At 50.6% G+C, this 6,215-nt stretch overlaps 1 long non-coding RNA gene across 1 annotated transcript; it reads left to right on the top strand.

Annotated features, from left to right (window-relative positions):
- Window positions 1–270: 270 nt before the first annotated feature.
- On the top strand, window positions 271–5,040 carry LOC130266231 (uncharacterized). Its single transcript, XR_008842786.1, has 2 exons — window positions 271–869; window positions 3,493–5,040. It is a non-coding gene; the product is annotated as an uncharacterized LOC130266231 (long non-coding RNA).
- The last annotated feature ends 1,175 nt before the right edge of the window (window positions 5,041–6,215 follow it).

Below are 6,215 nucleotides of genomic sequence, written 5' to 3' on the forward strand. Positions count from 1 at the left end.
AGAGCATCAAGTCCAACTTGTGACCCAACACCACGTTGTCACCCAGACTATGGCACTCAGTGTCACATCCAATCTATCCTGAAACACTTCCAGGGATGGTCACTCACCCACGACCCTGGGCAGCCCAATGAAAAGCCCAATCACCCTTTTTGCAAAGACTATTTCCTAATGCCTTAACTAAACATCCCCTTGTGCACCTTAAGGTTGTGTCCTCTTTTCCTGTCACTGGTCCCTGGCAGAAGAGCCCAACTCCCACCTTGTGGACGCCATTGAAGCCTCAGGCTGGAAAATGGCGAGGGCTTGAAACTTTTCTCAGGCAGGGAAGCTCTGAGGCTGAGACAGTTTCTCTCTCATGCAGAGAAAGTTTTCCCAGGCTTGAGACAGTTTCTCAGTTCCAGCCTGAGCCTTTCCCAGGGTGATAACGCTGGGGAAAAATAAAAAGGAATTAATAACAAGATCAACAGCTGTGCTTCGATGATAAACAGTTCTCACGGTTTTGTGAGAAAGTTTTGTTTTCTTCAAGTATCCAATAGACTGCTGTTCTGTTTGTAGTTTGCGGAACACACTATAAGAATGTGGTCCGCAGTTCAATAAACCGCTTCTTTAGCCACCTAGCTAGAGGAGTCCGTGTCGTTATTTCTGCGAAATACATCGCGAGTAGCGACATTTGGAGGTTCCACCGAGATCGCCTTTCATCGGAGCAGACGAGATCGGGATCGGCTTTGGAGCCTCGGATCGGCGAGCGAAGTCCCGCAGCCCACGGAGCCCCGGCAGCGCCAGGCCGAGAGATCCCGCAGACCCGCGGAGCCGAGCGCCGATCAAGCCCGGACGGGGAGAGCCGCGGACTGTTCTCCTTCCCTGCGAGAGAGGTACTGCGCTTTCCCCCCTCCCTCCCAGCATAGCGGCTAGGTGGGAAATTCCGGGATGATGGGGAATCAGCAATCTAAGCAAGAACGAACCATACTCTCACTATGGAGGGACGTTCTTGAAGGCTTGGATGCCCCAATCCCAGATCAGGACTTGGTAACTTTATTAGAGTGGGCAAAAGAAAGAGGATTCCCTGAGGATGAAGGAGTGGCTTTTTCTGAGAAAGCTGGGCGGGAACTCGGAGATCGATTGTATGAAGCTATATGTAACGGGGAACCCTCAGCTGTTCCTATAATAAAAACCTGGGGGACCATCAATGTAAAATTGATGGAGGGGGAATCAGGCTCTGAATGGAGCGAAACAGGACAAAGCGGGGACGAGTTTGATTGGTACCCGGGAAAACCCCCGCAGTCGGAGTTGCCCCCCCAAAAACCCCCGAGGGCGAAGCGTTCGTTGTTTAATGACTACGTTCCGCCCCCTCGATCAAAAGACTCTTTAGACGAGCAAAGCACCAGCAGCGAGGGAAGACCTCCCCAGCCGCTCCGCAGCACACCGAGGGATTCATCTCCAGGGGGGCGGGATTGCAACGGGAACAGAGACAGTCACTCGCTGACGTCACCACACCCACAGCCCCTCCATTGCCGGCAGAAGCGGCCCAAATGCCAGTTATCCCGCTGGATGTTGTCGAACAGTTACTCGTGGCGGCTGCAACAGGTCGGTCAGCGGCTTTGCGCGCGGCGTTGCTCCCTTACGCGGCTGCTACCTCCACGGAATCGCAGCGGATCGCGGGCAGCCCGGCCGTGGGGGCGGGCCCGCAGACAGTACGTGGCCCGCCCCCAGGGACAGGGCAGCAGACACCGCTGGCCGTGCGGGCGGCAGTGCCGCCCCCTGAGCGGCGTTCGTCATTCAGCTCAGCGATCCCGGAAGTTCCGGGTTCCCCCGCCGATCTCTCCGGGATGATGTTACCCCCCACCTCGTCTGCACGGCCACGTCCTGCCGCGCTGACGACGGCCGGTGCCACCGTTCCCACGTCTTCAGCAGTGCCAGTGGCTCCCGTGAAGTCTCCCGGCCGGCACGGATCGCCGCCATCGCTCCAGTCCGGCGCCGCGGATGCCTGCGACCTGCAACCCCCCCGCCGGAGGCGTGGTCTCGTGTCGACCAGCAGGCATGGCAGAAATCCCCACGGGTTTTGGGAGACGGTCAGGATGGGAGCATTGGAAAAGGGGGATTGGGATCTCTTGGAGAAGGTGGGAATGCCGAGGGGTGGGGCTCTTCGAATGAAGGGAAATTTCCATGATGACCCTGCGGAGCTCTCCCCGGTCCCGGGGGACGAGCTGTCACAGAGCAGTGATGACGAAGCCCACGGGATGGGAGGGGCTCAGGTTTTTCCTGTTTTCAAAGGAGTCCCACAGGCAGGGCAACAGGACAGGCACGATCCGATTGCCTGGCGGGTGGTGCAGGATTTACAAGATAAAGTGGCACGATATGGGCTTGGTTCTACTCAGGTCATGCAAATTCTTAGAATGCTGAATACAGATTTTCTAGCACCCTATGATATTAGACATATAGCCCAGGTGCTGTTTCAGCCTGTGCAGTTCAGAGTGTTTGAAGATACCTGGACGCAGATGGCTGACAGGACTGCTGCAGATAATATAGGACGGTCTCGAGAGGATCCCAGGCATGCTGTGGGTCGGGAAGTACTGCTGGGTCAGTTTCGCTTTGCCAGCCCTGACCTGCAGGCCACCTGGGACCCTATGATTCTTGAGCAATGCCAAAAAGTAGGTTTTGCAGCAATTGTAAAAACAATAGAGGCTGCAGCTCCTAAGCCGAGATATGTGAAAATTACTCAGGGTCCCACTGAGCCATTTTTGCAATTTGTTGAGAAGGTGGCAGCAGCCCTGGAAAAGCAGGTTGAGGATGATGTTCTCAGGCAGTTGTTGTGTAAGCAGCTAGCCAGAGACAATGCTAATGCGGACTGTGCTAAGATTATACAGGCCTTGCCAGGGGATCTTTCACTGACCGATATGGTGCAGGCATGTGCTAAGGTAGGAACTATAGATCATCAGATCTCTACTTTAGCAGCTGCTATGTGGCATCATCAGAAACAGAGAAAACCTGGCAAGAAGCAAAATCAGGAACAGGCTAATAGGCCAACCTTTTTGTGTGCAAAATGCAAAAAGCCAGGTCATTATGCAAACCAATGCAAATCAAAGAAACCTTTTTTTAGCCAGGGAAACGAAAAGACAAGCGCTGCGGGGTACAGCGCGCAGATACAAGCAGTACCCCAGAATCTGGCAATGACACAGGTTTCCTCAGGCAACATGCAGCCAGCACCCGTGGCTCAGCCGGCGTGGATGTATACACCTCAGACACAGTCATCTTAGACTCTGAGAGGGTACACAAGGTTCCTCTGGATGCCACTGGGCCTCTGGGCCAGGGGCTGAGTGCACTACTCATAGGAAGGTCTAGTGCCACTCTTCAGGGAATCTTTGTTCACCCCGGAGTCATTGATGCTGATTTCACAGGTCGAATATATGCTATGGTTTCTACGCCTTCTCCCCCTGTCACTATTCCGGCAGGAACTCGAATTGCTCAACTTGTGCCTTTTCATTCATCTGTTCTCAGGGCAGATCAACGAGATCGCAAAGACGGTGGTTTCGGATCCACAGGACCGCCACAAGTCTTTTGGACAATGAATATCTCCGATCAGCGCCCACAGATGATGTGCACTTTGACCCTCTCAGGTGCCACCCCATCTCAGGTTCAACTCAGAGGTTTGATTGATACCGGGGCAGATGTAACGGTGATTTCTCTTTCTGCCTGGCCTCCCACATGGCCCCTGTCCCCTCTTGGCCAAGCCATTGCAGGCTTGGGAGGCACAGCACAGACTTTCATCAGTCAGAGGCCTGTGCTGATCAGAAATATGGAAGGGCAGACGGCTACAGTCTGACCCTACATCACTGCAGCCCCTATCAACCTCTGGGGACGGGATGTGTTGGCAGCCTGGGGTGTGCGCATGGAAGCAAATTTTTAATTGGGGTCACTGAAGTGAAGGGCAAAAATTATTTTATGATGCCTTTACAGTGGTTGACTGATACCCCTGTTTGGCAGAAATAGTGGCCCCCACCAAAAATTAAGTAGTTGTCCCTTTGTCAATTTGTGACCATTTTGGTCATTGATTTGAAGGATGGCTTTTCCACAATCCCCTTGTGCCCTGAGGACAGACCAAAATTCGTGTTTTTACAGTGCCTGCAAATTCTGTGATGGGACAGAGATATCAATTGAAAGTTTTGCCACAGGGTTTCCAATTAGCCTGACACACTGCAGCAGGCTGCAGCAAGCTTTTACTCACCAGGTATACCGAGTGGATTCTTCCATTGATATCTCTGTGTTTATCAGCACTCCGGATTTACATCCTACAGGTATCATTGGCCAGTTACCTGGGAGGATGAGTCTGGTTTGCAAATGCTGGAAGGCCATGAGACAAGTGCTGCTCAGATAATTGAGTTGAGAGCAGTCACAGTGGCATTCCAACAATTTTTTCAGGTACTTTTGAATTTGGTCAAAAAGTTTTTATATAAACAGAAAAGGGGAGTGGCTGGTGAAGAACCACACAGCCGATTGGGAAAAGTTTTGTATACCTTCAATCACCTTACTGTGCCACAAGATTCTAATAATCTTGTTTTTGTGAGTTATTTCACTTTCTTACAGGCTGCAGATGATACATGCCTGCCTCATCGTTTGGGGAAGTGGGTATGCTTGCATCTCAATAGATACTGGGGTGCACTGCCTGCCTGCAAGGTGTGTCCGCCCTGACCTGCGACATCAGGGACAGAATGCAGCCGAGGCACAGTCTTCAAATGCTGAACAATATGCCGATCACCAGCCAGACGATCCCTCTGCAAGCAGAGGATGAGCATTCATCTGTTTCTTTGGAAATGTTTTTAGCTTTGGGACATTGTTAAATAAGCTCTTTTGAAATATATTAAGAAATTATAAGTTTGGAAAATGGTGATGGGTTTTGCTATCAATGTTAGCACTGAGTTTCTCAAAAAGCACTAGGTGTGAAGATTTCCCTGAGTGCTTCAGGCATCCATAGATCTCCAGAGTGGTGTTTGTTCTCCTCCACGTAGGGCCCCCGTGGAGGACTACATGCACTTCTTTCTTTTCTTTTTTTAAAAAAACTATAAGGGGGACTTGTGGACGCCATTGAAGCCTCAGGCTGGAAAATGGCGGGGGCTTGAAACTTTTCTCAGGCAGGGAAGCTCTCAGGCTGCGACAGTTTCTCTCTCATGCAGAGAAAGTTTTCCCAGGCTTGAGACAGTTTCTCAGTTCCAGCCTGAGCCTTTCCCAGGGTGATAACGCTGGGGAAAAATAAAAAGGAATTAATAACAAGATCAACACCTGTGCTTCGATGATAAACAGTTCTCACGGTTTTGTGAGAAAGTTTTGTTTTCTTCAGGTATCCAATAGACTGCTGTTCTGTTTGTAGTTTGCGGAACACACTATAAGAATGTGGTCCGCAGTTCAATAAACCGCTTCTTTAGCCACCTAGCTAGAGGAGTCCGTGTCGTTATTTCTGCGAAATACATCGCGAGTAGCGACACCACCTGACTGCATCTTCCTGTCAGGGAGTTGCTGAGAGTGATGAGGTCTCCTCTGAGCCTCCTCCATGATAAACATCCCCAGCTCCCTCATCTACTCCTCACAGGACTTGTGTTCCAGACCCCTCACCAGCCTTATTGCCCTTCTCTGGACATGCTCCAGCCCCTCCATGTCCTTCCTAAATTGGGAGCCTCAGAACTGAACATAGCACTTGAGCCATGACCTCACCAGTGCAGAGTATAGGGGATGAATCACTGCCCTGGTCCTGCTATCCACACCATTCCTGATCCATAGGATTCCTAGGGACAGGATGAGGGAAATTCTGGGGAGGGGGTGGGGACAAAGTGTTACTGATAGTCAGCCATGAATGGCCTTGATTTTCATATCTATTCCGACTGCATTAGAAGGTGCTGGGGGTCAGTATCAATTGGAAATTGCTGGTACCCATCTCTAAAGAGAAAAAAGAAACATAACAGAATAAATTATTTTTCTCTGCTTTGTTCTCACTATAGCGTATTCACTTGGAATACAATTGTGAAATATCTGCAATTAACAACAGATCAATTGAAAACTTAAATTATTCCCGGGGGCTTTTCTTGTTTGGGTGTTTTCAACAAATGTTTAGGAGCCTTTTTCCTTGAATTCCTGTGATGAAGAGCTGAAGAAGGAAGAGGCCTCTGGAGTAGTAAATTAATCAGCATCCTCCAAGTGGCTGAGGATCCATCCTCATCAGAGCAGGAATG

Source organism: Oenanthe melanoleuca, unplaced genomic scaffold, assembly GCF_029582105.1.
Source record: "Oenanthe melanoleuca isolate GR-GAL-2019-014 unplaced genomic scaffold, OMel1.0 S001, whole genome shotgun sequence".
In the NCBI taxonomy this organism is placed as follows: Eukaryota; Metazoa; Chordata; class Aves; order Passeriformes; family Muscicapidae; genus Oenanthe; species Oenanthe melanoleuca.